General features: G+C 38.9%; 2 long non-coding RNA genes across 2 annotated transcripts; one reads left to right on the plus strand and one right to left on the minus strand.

Annotated features, from left to right (window-relative positions):
• Positions 1–6211: 6211 nt before the first annotated feature.
• LOC148653586 (uncharacterized) lies at positions 6212–10492 on the minus strand. Its single transcript, XR_015941710.1, has 3 exons — positions 10368–10492; positions 7658–10127; positions 6212–6415 (listed from the first exon to the last, which is right to left on the minus strand). It is a non-coding gene; the product is annotated as an uncharacterized LOC148653586 (long non-coding RNA).
• A 4460-nt stretch (positions 10493–14952) lies between these two features.
• On the plus strand, positions 14953–20388 carry LOC148653587 (uncharacterized). Its single transcript, XR_015941711.1, has 4 exons — positions 14953–15195; positions 16331–16362; positions 16770–17437; positions 19050–20388. It is a non-coding gene; the product is annotated as an uncharacterized LOC148653587 (long non-coding RNA).
• The last annotated feature ends 786 nt before the right edge of the window (positions 20389–21174 follow it).

Below are 21174 nucleotides of genomic sequence, written 5' to 3' on the forward strand. Positions count from 1 at the left end.
AAATTTCAGTAAGTGTGAACCAGACCAGGTAATAAAACCCTTTTACACAAAAGCAGCTGCAGACAGGAAGCTAATTAGGCCCCTGACAACACCTGGTGAGGGTTGCAGCTGATCCAGTGGCTGGATAGGACAGGCAACTGGAACCGGAAAGCCTGGCGAAACTGTGTTGAACATTAGCGGAACATGCAAGCTCCACGCAAACAGGCTGCCGAGGCCAGAATCACACATTGGAGCTACAACACCGCAGCACCAACTGGCACAGCACCGAACAACAGTGTTGCCTGACCTTTGGCTTTTCAGAGCCAGTTGTTTTTTTCTCATTAGGCATGAGAAAGACCTTTTTTGTTGTTTTTCAGTTCAAGACTTGCAGACCTTGAAATCACGTGCTGTAGTCCCTTTACTTAATTAAGGACACATGCACAGTAAGAGACAAGCATGTGACTCAGCTTTTCAGGTTTCTAAAAGGTGTTTCCATTAAAATGTGGAATAAAAAAGGAGCTCCAGGCAATCAGTTACCAACATTGTTTAAAGTGAGTCAGCAGATAGGCTTGTTGTTCTGAAGTGACGTCCTCCATGGATTTCAGACATAATCACCAGATTAATTTAGTCATTATCAAATGATACTTTTGGAGACCTAATTTATTTGGTGGGACATCTTGATTAACCAATTTGGTAACTTCCTTCCAGTTTAAGATCTTACTTCTCCTTTTTCAGGTATAGCCCAGACCTTTGCTTGCTTTATATAGGTAGTGATGTATGTTCCTTATGGCTCATTGCCATATGGTTGTATTGCCGTGCCTCTCAGCCATTTACAGTAACTGCTGACAGATACTGTAATGCTTTGCTCATTAAAAGTAGTGACTCTTCCTGCCACACTATTCAAGAATAATAAGGTGAAGTCTGGAATTTCCAGAAGAGGTGTCAGTGTAAAAAAATAGGAGATGTGTTTGAATAATAGCTTCAGGAAGAGAATAATTTCCAAATACATATATTAATATTGAGTAATGATTATATCACCATGAAAATCATATCATAATATCTACCTTCAGTAAGTATTAGAGGCAGAAATGCAATTACATTTAAATTTAATTTTGTTAGTACAATTAGTTTTTAAGTGACACCTGGAATAACATTTCATGGTTTTGAAACATTTCCTGTTTTGAACGTTTTATATATTTTACTAATTTATTTTTTATGTAATGGAATCAGAAATTCAATATTCAAAAAAAATATATAATCAGAGGAGTAGGGGGTAATTGTGCTCTGAAAACCATATTATACTGGGGTTTTTACTCAAATAATGCATATTTAATGAAAGAAAACAGTTAAACAGGCACAACCTGGCTACATGATGTTTAACAGGGAAATCAAATCCTTGGCTCATTTCCTTCCTGAACTTCCTGTTACTGTCACCTTTGGCTGGGTCAGTGTTGCAGTGCTGCTGAGTCATATGAGTGAGTGAGTGTGAGTACATCACCATGTGATTCTGATCAAATTCGTCATGGACAGAAAGCAAAACCAAACCCGCGCTGGTTTTCTTCCTGTGAACTGATTCAAACTGCCGTGGATATCTAAGACTTTGCAGCTTCTCCACATAAGAGAATGCAGGGCCATTGGGCTTGTCATGTGATGGTAAAACATCTCTGAAACATTTTGATTTTTTGGCATTGTTTGTAACTTCAATGGGCCTTTCACTTTTTAGCCCAGTGATCCCTGACCAGCTTCCTTCTATCTGGCTAAACAAACAGCCCAAATGTTCGTTACATTTTAATAAGCTTTTCACTGACCTGACTGGTTTCATTAATTAAATATGCATTATTTGAGTAAAAACCCCAGTTTAATATGATTTTCAGAGCACAATTACCCCCTGCTCCTCTGATTTTATTTTTTTGAATATTGAATTTCTGATTCCATTACATAAAAAAAAAAATTAGTAAGATATATACTAATTTGCATTCCCTGGATCTCCTACGAACACCCCTCAGACTTGTATGCCTTGGACCATGCCTCCCCGAGCACTGGCGCACCTTGGACATGCCCCCCTGTACCTCTTCCAGCCCCTTCCAGTCCTTTTTTCCCCGTGTTTCTCACTCCCCTCCAGATTATGCCATCTGCATAGGGTCCTGAAAGACGCTTCGTGACAATTGGATTGACGGAAACACAGCTACTGGAGTGGGATGGTTGTGAATACAGCATTAGTGGATTCATGTAGCTGCATGTAGTGTTCTGTCGTGACAGGTAGAGATAGAAGAGAGGGAATACCACAGGGATCTGTAATAGGAGCACTGCTCTTCCCAATTAACAATTATCAATGAACTAGATTCTGCTATAGTTTGTAAATATAAATATATAAATAACTTTTCAGATTTTCCTAAACAAAGATTATAAAACAATATAGAAGCTGCAAGAGAAAATCAAAATTCAGAACTGGGCATTCACCTGGCTGATGGCATTAAATATAGATAACTACTTGCAGGTAGCAAAAACATACTAAAAATATGAAATTAAAAACATTAAGCTTGAATAGACTACTTTTCTGAATATACAGTAGAGATACTGTATATACTGAGATGTACTTTCCATCATCCTGGCAATGTGGTGAAACAATAAAAAGGCAAACAGAATGTTAGGATATTTTTTTAAATGTGTAGATATCAAATCAAGGAATAGTTTGTTTTAGATGTCTTTTAGAATGTTATGTACAGTTTTAGTTACCAAGCTACAGTACAAGAAACTAATGCTGTTCTGGGATGAGTTCAGAGAAGATCCACCAGACACATTATTGCACTTACAGTAATGTATTAATTCGAGAGACTCAAATAATTCCATCTTCTTAGTCTTAAACAAAGAACACTACAAGAGAACCCAACTGAATCATATAAAACCTCAGAGACATTGACAAAGTCAATTCTATGGACTTCTTCGGAACCAACAGTAAAACATGAACCAGATAACACAAGTGGAAACCATATGGAAGAACATTTAAAAAGGAAGCACTCTTTACTGAGGATTGTGAGAGTATGGAGCAAGCTACCCAGTCATGTTGTGGATTATGTTTTCCTGGCATCATTTAAGAAATAGGTGGTTGAAATCCTTGGGTTTATTATTTACTGAAAGAAATTAGCTTTGTGTGGGTTGAATGGTTTCCTCTCATTTGTCACTGCTCTTATGTTTAAATATATCTGAGACGCATTTTGCAAACTGATTAAATGCAGTGAACATTCCCTTCATTTAACCCTGAGAAAGGATGAACAATATTTTAAAGCTTGTCTGTATTTTCTTTGCATTATAGGAATGCATATTTGTGGCTATGGGTAAGGAAATTAGTTACTCTATCTAATATCTATCCATTCATTTTTTACCATTTCTTTTGAAATTTGAAATGTGGAGGATCGGAATATGATATGAATAGCTTTGAGAAATGACGTACGGAATGACTATGATTTAAAACACCTGGGACAAACATGGCTTGCTTGTCATCATCCCTCAAGAATTTCAGTTAGTAACTTCCATTTGTAATGAATTGCTACAGCTCCAGTATGTTTCTAAATATTTAGCTCTCTAATGAAGCACAGTATAATTTGTCCAACAGAGAAATGTGAAATCCTTGAATTTTTTGTCCTTTTTTAAAATCAGTCAGGTCATGGTTTCTGGGTACTGTACTTTTCTCATCTTGATTTTTTTGGAGAATGGCAAGTTGAGCTCATGATTTGACCTGGCCATCTTCCAGGTGAACTGTGCCTGTTCAATGTAGTCAGGGAGCTGTCAGACATCAGCAACAGGGAACATAGTGTGTTTGCCAGTAAAATCACAAGGGCGGGATTTTGGTCCCTCTACTGTCACCAGAAATTATTCTTTTTCAAAAAGGTTAACTCAGAAAGACACTAGCTATTCTGGTTGGCGTTTCAAACTTGATTCATCTAAAACAAACATGTACCATTTCGCCTTGCAGCATGAAGACTTAAGCTAGTGTTCCACTGTTTTCTTTAAATAGCCTTGCCTAGGTATTATGACATGACTCATCTTTCTGTAATGGGATCATTTATCATCTACAGAGTATGTGGTTGTTTTCTTTTAGTTTTTTTTTCACCCCTTTTGAAACAACATCCTCAATTCAAGATTGTGGGGGGCGGTCAATTCTTACTGTGATCTTCTAGAATTGTGAAGTGATTCTGCAGTGAGAAGTTTCAATATCTTTTGTTTGAAAGGTGTTTAGTTTGAAAGGAAGCTGGTGACAGAAAAAAGTTTTGTTTACCTTTCCCTTGTTGTTTCTAATCTGCATCTACAAATGTTTATATCCACAGCTACAGGTTTAACACTTCATATGCATTTTCTTCTGTCCTGTAAATATACTTCAAAATTCTATGACAAGAAAGTTGAAAACAGTACATCGAAGAAGTAGGTATTATAATGCTTAAAGTCTGATGAGGGTTGCAGTATTTGGTTAATTTAAGAAGTTTCTCCCAAGAAACAAAACACTCATGGATTCTCAATTGTTTTTGGTGGCCATGGCCTCTTCAAACCTCATTATAATAAAGCACAAGTACCATTGTTATTCTCAATGCATTGTACAGGTGGAGGATCTTAACGCAAGTGATGGAAAAACCATAGAACCAATTAATGCCTTTTACTGGTTTGTGCTGGACAGTATGAAATGTAAATCTTATCCTGCTCGTTAGGAATGTTGTGGAGGGAGGGTGCACTCTGTTTTGGAGTTGAGCTGATAGATGTCTGGAGGGAGGGCAGGAGGGAGGGGATGTTGTTGAAGAGCATGGTGTTTCCGCTGTTGTCTCTAAGCGCTGTCATTCTTCCAGCGCCTTCAGCCAGAGCCACCTGCATGTTTTATGGTCCCAATCAAAACACGGATCGGAGGGATGGAGGACCATCTGGTTTCGTCGTGGAAAATGTGATTCTCGGGGCTTGTGAAACGCCAAGCACATTCCTGCAGGGGCCGGGGATGAATTACCGGCCACAACATGACGACAAGCTCTGCTGCAGCTTCGACTTGTCAGGTTTTATGAGCCAAGATGTTTTTTTTTTACAAGCCAGGGAGGAATATCTTCCTCCTCTGGGTTCCGTGAAGCTGTTAATGAGAAGAGTCCTTAGCCTCTGAGAGAGTGGTTTGCCAATACAAAGCGAAGCATGAGAAATCATATTTTGCCTTATGAAATCACATTTGGCAAAACCTTCATTTAATTTTACATGTGCAATTGTGCCATGAATCAAACCACAAAAACACATATTTGGTGTACTTAAGTTTACCATTTTCAGTGTGTTTCTGACTTGAAATTTACATTATTAAATCATATCTGTATCTTGATCAGGTCATGGATGTCTGAGAACAATAACATTTCAATTATTTTTTTTTTAGTGGTACTGTACATTGTCTGAAAAGAAAGCTGTCCAGAAAACTGTGTACTGAATACTGTCATGGGAACATAGGTTTTTTAAGACACTTAATACTTTCTAATCTCTTCTAAAAAACAGTCACAAACTGCATAAAAATGGATGTTTATGTGTTTTGGTTAGATCGTATTTAAATTGTGACCAGGTGATAATTACCCAGTTATTAACAATACGAAGCAATGAAAAACTCCAAGAGTTGAAGCTGTACTGGAAAAAAAAAACATAAAAAAACTAAGATTGTTCTTGCTTTATAATTTTTGTTTTGACTATTTCTAATGAGATATTTCAAAGCATGTAGTTTTGGTAGGAATTGATGATATATTAGACGGGATTACTCATAATGCACATATTATTAGAGAAAGGAGTAAGGTTTGCCAAGATCACTTCCGAAAACCTTTCAGCTTTCCAGTATGTTTATGTAAAAATGTCCTTTTCAAAATGTAACGGAAGCCTAAGAAACTCCATCTCTGCATCTGGGATGAGCCAGAAATGCACAACCTCCTGCTCTGAAGCAGCCATATTTAATGCCCAACAAAGCAGCAGTAAAGACATTCTAAAGTACACTTACTTTATCTGTAATGATCAACAGTGTTTTCAATAATAATAATCTGAGCACTGATGTACAGTATGCATGATTAATACAAAGAAATGCTACATACTACATGGAAATGTTATTTTCTAACTTACTAATGTCATTAATTATTGCAAAATATTGCAAGCCCCTTTTTGTCAGATGTATGAAAGTGTATTCTTTTGTATTATAACTCAGTGGTTATAAAACAAGTTATAACCCTATGGCAAATAGATAGATACTTTATTGATCCCGTGAGGGAAATTGCTGTGCAACAGCAGCTTACCACAGTCAACACAGCAACGAAATGATACAATAATACAAGAATACAATACATGCAATCCAATCAGTGAGAAGTGCACTAAGTGGAGTTGCTCACAGTCCAGAATATGATGATGATGATGTTATCCGGTCAGTCAGATCCGACTCTCGGCAATTCTATAGGCCATCTCTCGCCACGCTTTCCGGTCTTGGACTTTCCCTTTCAGCTGTTCTATGCCTAAGCCAGTGTCCGTTTTGATGGCATCGAGCCACCACGTTCTTTGGTGGCCTTGTCTTCTTGCTCCACTGACCATTCACAAAGAACAAAACAGAACAGTACACAAAATGTTGGATTGCACATTTTAAATATAAATACAGTATATTGCACAAATCCCTGGCATATATTATACAAAAACAGTTGTAAACAGTTGTAAATAGTACTGTACAAACCACTGTCATGACATACAGTAATATTTATTTAAGTTACCTATAGACCTCAGCAACATCCTACATTAATGAGTAAATTGAATTGCAAACACAGGGCTGAGCAAATTATTGTTTTTTTTAATGAGGTCAAAGCAAAACATGCCCACAGGACGTGTGTGCTGTGTCCGTCACTTGGCCACGTTCCCTTAATAACCACGCCTTCCTACACAATTGATGTGTATATAAAATAGACAGTCCCAACAGTAGCTCATAAACAGATAGTGCAATGGTTTCCTGTTTCTAATCAGCTGGGAATTTAATTAAGGACAAAATAATGCTGTTGAAAAAAGCGAGTAAACATTATGGCCTCCCTGGAGCGTTTGCAGGCATTTCAGTTTTCAGGAGTGAGAGAGTACAAGTATATTCACTTAATAAACATTTAATTCTTTACTTAAAAGGAATACCACAAATATTTAATTGGCCAGTGTTTTTTTTTTCCCCTGCTGGATGAGAGCCCATAAATGGAAAATGTTGGAAAGCCACATACTCCTGACTGCAGGGAGTGCATGAATTTTGTATTCTTAAAGGACAGGGACAATCAGTATTGATTTTTTAAAAGTGTGTTGTGAAATAATAATATTAATAATAATTGCTTACACTTATATAGCGCTTTTCTGGACACTCCACTCAAAGCGCTTTACAGGTAATGGGGTCTCCCCTCCACCACCACCAATGTGCAGCAACCACCTGGATGATGCGACGGCAGCCATAGTGCGCCAGAACGCACACCACACATCAGCCATCAGTGGGGAGGAGAGCAGAGAGTAATGAAGCCAATTCATGGGAAATGTGGCCAGGACGCTGGGGTTACACCCCTACTCTTTTCAAGAAATGCCCTGGGATTTTTAATGACCACAGAGAGTCAGGACCTCGGTTTTCCGTCTCATCCAAAGGACGGCACCTGTTTTCAGTATAGTGTCTCCGTCACAATACTGGGGCATTAGGACCCACGTGGACCACAGGGTGAGGACGCCCTGCTGCCCCCACTAACACCACTTCCAGCAGCAACCTTAGTTTTTCCCAGGAGGTCTCCCATCCAGGTACTGACCAGGCTCACACCTGCTTAGCTTCAGTGGGTTGCCAGTTGTGAGTTGCAGGGTGATATGGCTGCTGGCACATAATGGCATGTACTGTACAGTTGTAGGTAAGGGATGATTCTCCTCATTCACCTATTTCTTCCTCAACATCTTCTTTTCTTTCAGGAAAACATGGGATTCCATATCACTATGACAGTGATAATCTCTTTCACCTCTGTATTTTCACTTTGGGCACTTTCAGCATAACATTCATTCAAATGCCAAGTCATTCTTCTGTTTATTTAAAGCACTTCAAAAACTGAAAAGTAATTTACATAGTGTGAAACAGAATGGATGAAGTTCTCCCATGTGTTTTTGTTCACTGTGAATTCATCATGTAGTCTTGTGATTTATTGGGATTGATTTTTAATTATGTGGTTCAATCCTCTTTGTTACTGAAACAAAATATGTTCTATCTACTTAAAAACTTTAATTTACAGGCTGAGTACAACATGTACTGTAGGTAACCAAGGTAAATTTAGTCATGTAATTTGGACTTTATTTTAAATTAAAACAGAAAATGTTGTCTGTTGCTTTTGCAGCAGTGATGAGATCTCTGTTTATTTTAATGTATTGGTGAACTGTTAACAGCCAAATTCATAAATTTTATATACGGTTTCCTCATGTAGATTACCTGTCTGAGTGCTACAGTATGTTCCAATGTAAAATATTCATGATGAATATAATTTTTATTGAAAAGATAACTTTGTGCAGTTATTGCAGTCCAGGCAGTTGTTATGATTTCAGACACCTGTAAATCTAAAAGAAGATACTGTTTATACTATTATGGTTTATCTAGTGGTTTTCTACTTTTCTTTAAAAAAAGTGCCTGCGGTTTGAGTTTTGGAAGACACAGTACAAAAAGATCATTATTATGATTACATTTTGGCAGTTAATATTCAATTAATCCATTCTATAAGGTCTGCTGCATTGAAGAAGAAGAGGAAGTTATCTATAAATTTTCTGGGCTAGCCACAAATGTTACTGGGAAAGAGGTTCAATGTTTATTTCTTCAGTGAATTATATTTAATTCCTCAGTCTTATTCTGCAAGTCATTAATTTAGGGATTCCTGTTTCAGTGTTTTAAGGCAGATGTGTTGCAATAAGAAGCATGCAGCAAGAAACACGAGGACGTTTCTGTCATTTCTATGTGAATGAGTCAGTCTTTGAAAAAAAAAGTATAAATGTTTATGGAACTTTGCGTTTTAGAAGTGGGGTGTGTATCCTAAACTTCCAGTTATTTCATTTCCTCCTATGATGTGCTCTGACTCATTCAGTTTTTGTGTGTTCTGGCAATAAATATTTTCAAGCTACTGTCACACTGAGTCTCTTGAAATTCTTTACCACCTTTTTCCCTCAGTTCTCATAGGACAGGTTACAAGCTGAGAAGAGCCCGGATTGACTCACCAATCTAAAATGGTTTTTAGTAGATTATCAGTCCCGTCCCACCATTTCTTAAAGCAAGATTCAGTTACAAAAACAGAAAATCCATCAATCCATTTTCTAATTGCTTTTTCACAACACAGGTTCTGGGAGAGCCAAGACACTCATACCGCACTCAAACCAGGTTTTGTGTGGGACACTTTTCTCCAGAAGCCAATTAACCCACCAGTATATCTTGGCCTGTGAAAGGAAACACAGGGAGAACATATTAACTTCACACAGAGAGCACCACAGTAATTGAGTCCTTGGTCCAAGCCCAGCAAACCTGTAATACTAACCACTGTGTCACTGTGCTGCTAAAGAAAATGCCTCTACTCCTAATTTCCAATGATGTACACTGTGTCTTGCTTCATTGCTAGGTTTTATACCTACAATAATTGCACAGTGCCTTTCACAAGTATTGGGACAGCACAGTCAAAACTGTTACTTTTTGTTTTACAGTCAATCAATTTGTATTTATGATCATGAGATCAGTATGAATGATAAGTACAGTGCAATATACTTTTTAATTTGGGGTAATTCCATGCACACATGTTTATTCAAATATTGTATGTATTCATTGGATTTTTCATGGAATTTGCGCATTGAAATTAATTAAACTAATGTTCTGCACTAACACAAAGTTTATGGGTTCAAATCCCAGGTGGGCTACAGTTATTGTACCCTTTGACATATATCTGTTTACAAAACAGCATTGAAAATGATACGTAGTATCCTGGTGGCTGTCTAACTAAGCCAGTGTGAAGTGTATTCTTAGCCACTTGTGATTTTGTGCTGCTTTCTTTACCATTAATCTGAGTATCACATTTGCCTTGTTCTTCTTTTGTGTCTCTTATTGCTTCTTGGTCCAGACCTGAGAGACTGATGCCCACAGGTTTCCTAAACTTGAACAGGAAAAGGAATGTGCACAAAACATGCATACATGAAAAGCACACTCAGGAATGGATTAATAACCAACAATAATGAACATGAAAAAAAAATGCAAGGCCTTTCATGCACGAACAATTTTTGTATGTAATTTAAAACCAACCTGTATACATTCTGAAATTACATATCAAACTTTAAAATATGAAAATAATCTATATTTATACCATACAGTATACTGTATAATAGGAAGTACTGACCTGCAGCTAAATGCCAGAATCAGTCCTAGAATCTTAATGGTGCTTTGTTTGCAGTATTTAACAGAAAAGGAAGCGAAGTGGCAGAGAAAATGAGACTGTGCAATCCTAGTGTTACTTATTGCCAAGTCCTTTCAGTGACGCACACATAAACACGTTGTGAGTTGTATCAGATATTCAGCTCAGTTGTTATTCTTGTATTTTAAACTACCTTTTTGCTGAAGGGCTGGTAATTGGCTGAGCCTGATATTCCTACACATGTACTGTACTGCCAATGTGCAGACAGGTGGTGACTAATGCACTTGATTTGAGCCTCAAAGTAAACAAGGTTAATGTTAAACAGTTGTTTGATCGGTCCTTGCCTTCACCTGTCTTTTTGCCCTTATGTAATGTACGAGTAATGAGGTCTAGTACAAGACAGCAGTTTATAGTTGGAGGCTGGCAAAAACCTCCAAGACTCTCTTTCTATGGGTTGATTGCTAACTGGATGTTTCTTTAAGGTCCTGCACTTACAAAGCAGACAATTCTGTCGCCGTTTTTCTGAAAGTGTACTGTGATACTATTTCAGAGCAATTTTAAATACATCTTCTCTTATTCCAAAGTGTCCTGGTGTACACTGAGCTCTATGGCTACTCTACACAACCTTAACTTGCTGTTACATGACAATAAAGCAGAATGCCCCTGCAGATATGTACTGTAAGATTTGTTCTAGAAAAAACTGGAAAGCATGTTATCCTGGTAGTCTTAACATGTTTCTCTGCCTCTCTCCTGAAAAAAATCAGCTCCTCAAAAGGGCATCATACTTTCTTATAAATCGGACACACGTTCAACAAGGGAATCATCTCTTCATACTGTAGGTGCAAAAACTTAACTTGCTGTGCTGATGACCTTAAACAGCTTGTACATCTGTTTAGACTAGAGGGGACTCTCTAGGCAGGTTCACCTACAGCTCAGCTCTGGGCAGCAGTGTGGTGGACTACGCCATCACCGACCTGGACCCCTCCTGTATCAGTGCCTTCACTGTCAGGCCACAAACTCCCCTCTCCGACCACAGCCAGATCACACTCTACATGAAGAGAGCACACCAGCACAGAGACACACTGACACAGCCCAGCCAGCTGTATGACCTCAACCAGGCATACAGATGGGACACAGACAGCCTAGACAGATACCAAACTGCACTGGGCCATGACGAAATTAAGACACTGATGGACACATTCCTAAACACTCCGTATCAAACCAACAAATTAGGCATAAACTTGGCCACACAAAAACTAAATCACCTATTCCACAAACTAGCATCAAAATCTAAGCTAAAAACAACTACATCAAAAAACTACCAAAAAACAAAAGCAAAAGAAAAGTGGTTTGATACGGAGTGCAAAAACATCAGAAATGCACTACGAAAAGTCTCAAATGAAAAACACAGACAACCACACAACACAGATCTGCGACTCAGGTACTGTGACATGGTAAAACTTTACAAACACACGCTGAAAAAGAAAAGAAACACATACATAGACAAACAACTTGCAGAAATTGAGGAGTCACTAAATCAGAACTGTTTCTGGGAGAAGTGGAACAACTTAAACAAATCAAAACCAGAAGAATTGGCCATCCAAAATGGAACAATCTGGCAAACATACTTTGAAAATCTCTATGAAAAGCTCCCAAATACAAATCAATCAGACCAAAACACCATTTATGAAAAACTCAAAATTTTGGAATTGGCTATCAAAGACAACCAAAACCCCTTAGACTCCCCAATCACTGAGCAGGAGCTACTGGACAAACTCCAGGCCCTCAGACCACGCAAAGCCTGTGGCCATGATGGTATCATAAATGAGATGCTGAGACACAGCAGCCCAAAGTTGCAACAAGCCCTGCTCAAACTCCTCAATCTCATCATGACAGCTGGATGTTTCCCCGAGGCCTGGAACCAAGGACTGATCACGCCCATCTATAAGTGTGGAGATAAACTCGATCCCAACAACTACCGGGGCATCTGTGTGAACAGTAACCTGGGGAAGGTATTCTGCAGTATCCTGAACACACGAATACTGGCCTTCCTTACCGAACACAATGTCCTGAGTAAAAGTCAGATTGGCTTCTTGCCAGATCACCGCACATCTGATCACATTTACACCCTACACACACTGATAGACAAACACGTCCACCAAAAACACAAAGGAAAAATTTTTGCCTGCTTTGTCGATTTCAAAAAAGCATTTGACTCGATTTGGCATGAGAGATTGTTTTATAAACTACTCCAAAGTGGCATAGGGGGCAAAGTGTACGACATAATTAAATCAATGTATTCAGAGAGCAAATGTGCAGTGAAAATTGGAAACAAAAGGACTAAATTCTTCACCCAAGGCCGTGGGGTGAGACAGGGCTGCAGCCTGAGCCAAACACTGTTCAATATCTATATCAATGAATTAGCAGGAATGTTGGAGCAGTCTGCAGCTCCTGGTCTTACACTACACGACACAGAAATCAAGTTCCTGCTCTACGCAGATGACCTGGTCCTGCTATCGCCCACAGACAAGGGGCTGCAGCAGAACCTGGCACTGCTGGAGCAGTACTGTCAGACCTGGGCACTGACAGTCAATCTGGACAAGACCAGAGTTATGGTTTTCCAGAAGAAAGCCAGACCTCAGGGAAACAGGTACAAATTCACACTGAACAACAACACATTGGAGCACACATCCAGCTACACATATCTCGGTCTCACCATCAGCTCTTCTGGGAGTTTTGACCTGGCAGTGAAGGCACTGAGGGAGAAGGCACTCAGGGCTTTCTACGCAATAAGAAGGAGGCTCTTCAACATCAACCCACCAACAAGAATCTGGCTCCAAATATTTGAAAGTGTAATCCAATCCATTGCCCTATACGGCAGTGAAGTGTGGGGTCCCCTCACAGACCAGGATTACACCCAATGGGACAAACACCCCACAGAAACTCTGCACATGGAGATCTGTAGAATCATCCTCCGTGTGCAGAGAAAAACTCCTAACAACGGGTGCAGGGCCGAATTAGGCCAGTACCCACTATTGATAAACATACAGAAAAGAATATTAAAGTATTGGCTACACCTAAAAAACAGTGACCAAAATTCCTACCACCACAAAGCCCTGCTGAGCCAAGAGCTGAGCCCAAAACAGAGCCCCCTGAGCCAGCTGGTCCTGAGGCTCACCGACCTGAGCCACACCAACACTAACCAGCCTCAGGACAGCACTGCTAGAGCACCACAACCCAGACTCAACCACATCACAGCACAGATCAAACAGCAATATCTCACACACTGGGACACACACACACAAACACAACATAAACTGGAATGCTACAGAACCTTAAACAGACAATACACACTAGCTGAATATTTGACCAAAATAAAAAATAACAAACAGAAACAGACCCTGACGAAGTACAGGCTCAGTGACCACAACCTGGCCATAGAAACTGGGCGACACAGGCAGACCTGGCTGCCCAGAGAGGACAGGCTGTGCTCCCACTGCCAGCAGGGAGAAATAGAGATAGAGGTGCACTTCCTACTGCACTGTGACAGATACTCTGGGATTAGAGAAACATTCTTCCCGAAATTCAGAAATCTAATCCCAGAGTTCCCACACCTGCCAAAACCACAACAGGTCCCAATCCTACTGGGAGAGGGAGGAGGGAACTCAGTTGATCTGGCAGCCCAGTATGTGATCTCCTGTCACAGCCTGAGGAACAGTGAGTCCGTCTCCCAATAATGCTCCAGCCGCCTACAGTATATGTCAATATTATATAATATGTCTTTGTTGTAAATGTCTGTAACATGTCTGTAGATTTTATTTTACTTCTATTTTTTGTTTTGTTCTATGTTAATTTTATTATTTTTATTTGCTTTGGCAACACTGATTGTACCCATCGGTCATGCTAATAAAGCACCTTGAATTGAATTGAATTGAATTGAATTGAATTGTACATCTAAAAACACATTAATCAAATATGAACTGTACAGCCAAAACACAAGCCCAAAGCATATGAATTGAAGTCAAGTGCAAGTCTAATTAGCAAAGAATACAAGAGGTGACTATTTTCATAATGACCTGTAGGTGTTTGAATTCACCTGTCTACCTTTTTCTGTATCAGTGAGCGCATAGCAACCAAATAAGAATTATGGGTCAAATAGTCTCTAGGCATTTTGTAAACTTTTTATATTATTTTCCTTGTTTGTGGTGAGGGTACATCAGACTTTGGACCCCCAGGACAACAGAGATCTTGCCCTTCATCATTCTGCGAACAGAACTTCACAGTGGGCCTAGCAAAAAATGTGTATTTTTCATAACCAAGACACAATCCAACACACTGAATCTGAAACTTCTTGGGAGGTAATCAATACTAAGTTATACTAAATAAACAGGAGAAATGTAACAAAAGGTTGATTTGATTGAATTTTCTCATTCCTTCACATTTTACTAGCAAAAATAAAAATGAAGACAAAACATCTGAGATCTTCACAGAATTCCTGCGCTCTGTAGTGCTAGTATAAACTGTGTTATTGTTAGTGATGAAAAACAGTATTACTCTCACCATGATCAGGCATGAACTCTTTTGTCTGTGAGCTGTTTGGCTTTCTTTAGAGAAACCTAACCTGCTTGGGCAGTGCTTTCACGTGTGACAGAGGACCACAGCCATTGTAATGCTTTTTCACGCTTGGACAACCACAGGGAAATAGCTGCAGAAACTGGATTCCTCTTCCATTGTTTTCTAGGCTACAGGTGAAATAAAGATTGAACATGCATTGCAATACACCTGGAGACAAAGTGGCTGCTGACAGCTTATGGTGAGTGTTCTCTAAAAGGCCACATCCTTAGATTCTGTCTTCTGTTTAAGAAACATGTGTCATGTCAGCTTGGATAGGATACTGCAGAATTTAGAGAAGTGTAAAACTGTGGCAGCTGTGCTTATGTCGGTTGGTGGCTGCTGACTATACTTGCATGCACATAAAGTTTTATTATTGCACCGTGTTAGAGCATGGTTTTCCAAATGGGGTTGTATGGACCTCAAGGGTCCACAAAGGACAGCTGAGGATGTCCCAGGAAAAGCCAGACAGCTCAGACCCTGAAATATGAAAATAAAATCAAAAACAAAACAACACCCACCCCCTAATACAGCACTTATTAATGGAAATTCGTGTGTTTATTTAGTATACTGTATCTCTGGAAAAATGATTTATTATTGCTTAAATTCTTGTAGGAAGTTTTGTGAAAGAAGTAAGCTTCATCGTTTTCACTGAAAGGTTTATACTTGACTGAACCAGACATTCCTTACAGTACAGTGCATGTGAAACATTACAAATTTAAATAATAATAATTGCTTACACATATAGCTCTTTTCTGGACACTCCACTCAGGTAATGAGGACTCCCCTCCATCACCAAATGCAACCCCCATTTGGATGATGCGATGGCAGCCATAGTGTACCAGTACTCTCACCACACACCAGCTATCTGGGGAGGAGAACAGAGTAATGAAGCCAATTCATAGATGGGGATTATTAGTAGACTAAGATTGGTAAGGGCCAATGGGAAATTAGGCCGGGAAGCTGGGGTTACACTCCTACTCTTTTCAAGAAACGCCCTGGGATTTTTAATGACCACAGAAAGTCAGGACCTCGGTTTTACATCTCATCCGAAGGACGGCGCCTGTTTTAGAGTATAGTGTCTCTGTCACTATACTGGGGCATTAGGAACCACATGGACCGCAGGGTGAGTGCCCCCTGCTGGCCCCACTAACTCCTCTTCTAGCAGCAACCTTAATTTTCCCCAGGAGTTCTCCCATCCAGGTACTGACAAGCCTCACACTTGTTTAACTTCAGTGTGTTGCCAGTTTTGAGTTGCAGGGTGATATGGCTGCTGGCATAAAATAAGTTTAAATAACAATTGTTAAAAGATTAAATATTTTCTTTTATTATTTTAGGGAATCACACATGATGACACTGTTCCTAAGTGGTGAGTGCTCTGTTTATATACTGTACTTTTTACACATTTTAAAGAATCAATATCTATAAGTACATGTACTAAAACACAACAAAATAATTAACTTCATTTAATTGAGGTTTTTGCATTTAACTCCTTCGATGTACAGACTGAAACTTTAGGAGTAATAAGAATATGGTGGGCAACGTCTGACATCCTAAAAAACATTATGTTTTGTCTTGGAGGTCATACGAGCATGCTATCATCTATGTTGATTCCTCCTGTACTTAAAACAAAATATTTGTGTTGTGGTTCTTGCCTTGAAATTTCAAGATTGTTCCATTTCCTTTGAAATATATTCTGCAGTGCTATCCTGTGATATTCACTGCTATTTGAAAAATGATTCTCCTTTTACAACTAGGTGTTTTTTCTTTCTTCAGATCTGGAGATATGTGGAACTAAGCAGGGGAAAACCCAGAGATTATACTTATGTGCATTACTTTGCCTCTAGTGAAGGGATTGTCTGATTTCTGCTAAGGTATTCCTTAATGTCTTACACTAGGAAATTGTTTTGGCTTGGTTTCAACTCTTGATTTTACAGGAATATAATGTGTCTTATGGCATGTGTCTTGTGCCTACAGATCAGGCATGTTCTGTGTTGAGTTGTCAATGCTGTCTCAAATACTGGCCTGTGAAATTCAGTACACGACAGTCTGAACCCCTCACAAAGAGCAAGGAACCCTATAAAGTTATTGTTCTGAAAAGCTGGTGCATAATTGAAACAGCTCTCAGGAAGAGAGCTCTTTGGAGGCCCTCTTAAAGATATTTGAATTTGCATTGCCCCCTTTGTCCATGCTTACACAGTTTCCTTGAATTCATTATGTTTTTTGTGTTAAGATTCACATAGTGTTTACTGTGCTTTATTGTACCACAATAATGTAAATAAGCAAATAAACTTCTGTACATTCCAGCTTCTTCAAAAACAGACTTATTATGTGCAAGGATACACTTCAGTCCTCGACACATCAGATCTGGTGGTAGCCATGATTTTGTAACTATGGCCGATTCTTGAAAATGGCAAAAGGGACGTTTGCACACTGACGTTCATGTGAGTAAGTCTGCCACAATAATTGTTTTCCAAGTACATGGACTACAGAGTTGACTATTCTACACCATGGTGTTAGTCGGTTTCAGTATTTTATATCTTATTTTCTAAATATCTAAAGTCACAGGATTATATTTACAGTATATCAATATTCATGAGGTCTTCAAAATCTCTCTCCACAGCACTGGAACTCAGTGCACATACTTGGACACAGAAAGGATATTTTACAGCCCCATGTGGAATATGCAGCCATTCTTATCCAAATACAGTACACTTCCAACAGCCTCCCAGATTATCTTGTTTCTACGCATTTCAATTTTTAGAAATGTCTTATTAAAGAGAAAAAAAAAATAGCAACTGGTATAAAACTGATTATGAATCAATCTTCAGAGACGAGTGGGGGAGGGCTGCTTTGATTTCCTGTCAAACCATTATTTTCGAGAATGACTGATGGGGTGTCAGCAGTGGTAAGCCACTGGACATTAAGCAATGAAAGGGTTGTGGTAAGGTTAAGGGTTAATGATGGTAAACTTCAGTGTTTTACGGTTTGGCTAAGTGTTTTCATGAGGAAGTTATGAGGTGGAGCATTTCCTAATAGCACTGGGATGAGAGTTTTTTTCAGTGTGCTGCAAATGCCATTAACACTACAGATAAATGTCAGCAGAACAGTGCCTGTTGTCTCTTGCTGATTGAATAACATCTTCATAATGAGCAAGCACTCCACCTGCTGTTTCTACATGGACATTTCAGGGAAAGATTAATCCCTGGAGTTAATGGAACCATGAAAGCTTGATTTATCATATCCATCTATATACATAACACTGCACTCTCACAGAAAAAAATGATTGCCTTAAAGTCAGATTTTAAAAAGTGCCATAGCCAGGAGGATGACTCTTTCAGTGTAATAATATTATTGTGCAAATCTTCTAATTACCATTACTAATCAACAGGTCAGCTTTGCTACAGTATCTATCAGTTTTTGTAATTAGAGTATGGCAGTGAGCAGAGCCTCTTTTCTGTTCACCTGTTGCACATGAAATGAAGATCATTTAAAACATTGGAAGAGCATACTATTAAAATGCAATAAAATGTTGTTGCTTTAAGAATACTAGTCCTGGCAAGCTCATGTAAAAACCAAGTGGTATATAGGCTAAGGAACTGCACAAAGAGAAAATCATTTGTAATGTCTGAACCACTCCCCCTTACCTGTCAGGTGTTGAGTGACACCAGGTAGGGATCATCCAGGCTATCTGCCAGATTTATATATGAGGTTATTGTTTGTTTTGTCATTGCTTTGAATTTCCTTTCTGAACAGGCAAAAAGTCTGCTAGTTAAAACTACAAATTCACTTTTCAATGGATTCAATGTTGAAAAAACAACTATTGTTTTCTCTACCCTGGACATGTGCATCCTAAGCAAATAAAATAATAAATAAACAGCAAGTGACAGAGTAGCACAAAGACAACAATAAATGTAAACTCAGCTTGCCGCATCTTCTTAAAGAATCTGGTTTGTAAACCCAATTTTTGTTAAAAAAGCCAGCTTGAAATGCTTTCAATTTATTTTCTATAGTTGTGTCTCTTTGTGCGGAATATCCTAAATGGCTATATTGTAGGAGTTTCCTGTGACTTTGGCTGAGTCTGCCTATGTGAAGCTGGAGGTTTTCCATGGACAGATGGAAGCAAGGCGTGACTCTGCGTCCTTCTCCCCAGCGAGCCGGTGTCCGGGCACACGAAGAAAGCAGGCTTGTGCTCTTTGCTTAAAGAAGCGCTGACTTGTTCTCCAGTCCTTTGCCTTGCTGTTTATTCAGCTGTTCCTCCTCTCCTGGGTGGCTGAAGACTCAAAGCTCCCTCTCATCTCCTAGCCACCGGCCATGGCCAAAGAACCCCTGGCTGCCCATGGGGTCATGCCCTCCGACCTTTGCCCTTTGGTTATTTGTTCTAAGTTATCATGAAAGAGCTATTTTGTTCTGCCTCCATTCCCTCTAAGCCAGGCTTACCTAATGTCATCAATGTCATTGATCTGCACAAAATTAGCTGATGAAGGTTCATAAAATTAGAGTACATACTTTTTTGTGTGTGTGTGGGGGGGGGGATATGAGTGAGGCAATTTAAAGGTAGGAGCATTACACATACTTTGTTATTGTCTGAGAAAAATAAGTTCTGTAAGAAGAGTTGGAGAGCACTTTAAACTATAAACTGACCCAATTGCATTGAGGAGAATCTGTTCTCCATGCAACATTAGGTCACATTAATCACATAAAATGTATAGAGGTGTATTGATTGATGGGTTCTGAAAAGTCTATTCAGCCCTTACCTCTTTGGTAGAGCTCTCATTTATAGTATCTTCATTCTTAACCTTGTTCATTTGAGACCTCAATTAGTTTGATAACATTCTAACAAACTTGCAAAGAATACTGATAGCAGGCTATAGAAAAGCAATTCTTGGAAATATAGTTTACAAACATAGAGTGTAGTAGTATTACAAATCCTAATGCTGGGAGTTTTTTCCTGTATCATGGTTAGGGAATTCACAGACACAAAGCAACACTTTCAGCTAAAAATTGGCTTTAACAGATATATAAATAAAAATGTTTCACTCTAAAATACAATTTTGGAAAATGAACTAATTCCCAAGGTAATTCCCAACTAGAGCATGAAAAAAACTGTCCTGTATGCAGTTAGCACACAGTTTCCTAAGAATTATGACAATCTTCATCCTTTCATGAAGTGCAAAATCATGTGTAGAACATCACATGGTATAAAACTATTTTGCAGAACATTTTGTCATTGGCTCAATTTTGTCATCAGTGTTGCTTGATGCTGTAAATGGAATAAATGGGTGCCAAAGTTGTATAGAAAAAAGAAATAATAATTTGTAAAAATAAAACAAAGGTCTCTTTAGTCTTTGTGGATTTCAGAATTGTTTTCTTTGTTTGTGTTCTAGCAATGACCCTGGACAATTAGTAAACACTTTTATGTAGTGTGCAAACTTGAAAAACTTTGAGATTCCTGTGTGGTCATAATCATCCAAAAAAACATAGGTATGTTGTGCCAGACTTGCTCTATTATAAACACAGTGTTACAGTGAAACGTGCTATTTTGTAAGGCTTGTATTATTTTAATTAGAGGATACATTGTCTTAGTTTATGAAGGAGATCAAGACACGTAGGGCAGCACTATTCAAAGTAAGCATATAACTTTGATTAATTATATACAAATAAAGGAGACCTCCTGCAGGGTAGCAAGATAGAGTCAAGGCATTCTCAGAAGCAAACCTCCAAACACATGCGTTATTGGAAAAAAATCCTCACAAGACGCTTCTTCAAGCCATAGATCTGCAAAAGCTGAAGATAATGCATAAACTTTTTGCGAATCTTGTTCTTCACGGGGCTAACACCCAAAGCAATGTGGAAATTGGGGTAGTATGAAGTTTTAAGCTCATAATTGGAGGATTTAGTGTCCTAAGACATCCTTCTATTTCCAAGGCATGTACTTGGCTGAAGGCCCTTTTTAATTACCGGTTCTGGGTAACTGAATACCCCCTTGTATTAACTGTGACTCATGGAGGCTCATCTTTCCATTCATTTGTCAAGGATTAGAGGAGGCCTGAGAGTTTATGGCCATGCACTGAAAAGGGTGCTCTTTTCTGCTTGAGCAGCATAAACTCACTTAATAGAAGTTTCAGCGGAACCACTCAAGGCTCCTTCTCCATCCCGAGATAAGTCTGGTAACTGAAGG

This window comes from Lepisosteus platostomus, chromosome 10 (genome assembly GCF_059453375.1).
Source record: "Lepisosteus platostomus isolate fLepPlt1 chromosome 10, fLepPlt1.hap1, whole genome shotgun sequence".
Taxonomy (NCBI): Eukaryota; Metazoa; Chordata; class Actinopteri; order Semionotiformes; family Lepisosteidae; genus Lepisosteus; species Lepisosteus platostomus.